The following is a 423-nucleotide window of genomic DNA, read 5'->3' on the forward strand; positions in this document are numbered from 1 at the left end:
CCCCCCCAAATCTACATTCCTTCTTTACGTCTCTTCCCACACCAGCTCCCTCCTAACGCAAAGCACCCCATGGACACAAAAAAGCCTCCCCGCTGCATTTGCAGCTTGTTCCCATCACACATATGTTGCACATTTTTGGCTGCCCCTCTTCACCCGCGCTCCTCATACATGCCGGGATAGCCTGCATCCTTCCATCAACTCCAGACGTGACCTTCTGCTCCAAGACAACCAACCCATCGCTGTTGGCGTCAACCCACCCGTAGTACCCGAACGCAGCTGAGCCCCCAAAATACGGCTGGTAGCACCCCACAACTGGTACGGGCTGTCTGAACACCCCTGTGGCAGCCAAGCCCTCTGCAGTCATTGACCCCCTTCCAGCCCTTCATCTGGAGAAACTCCAGTGGGTATGGGGGAGGGCCCCCC

Source organism: Charadrius vociferus, unplaced genomic scaffold (assembly GCF_000708025.1).
Source record: "Charadrius vociferus isolate BGI_N301 unplaced genomic scaffold, ASM70802v2 scaffold407, whole genome shotgun sequence".
In the NCBI taxonomy this organism is placed as follows: domain Eukaryota; kingdom Metazoa; phylum Chordata; class Aves; order Charadriiformes; family Charadriidae; genus Charadrius; species Charadrius vociferus.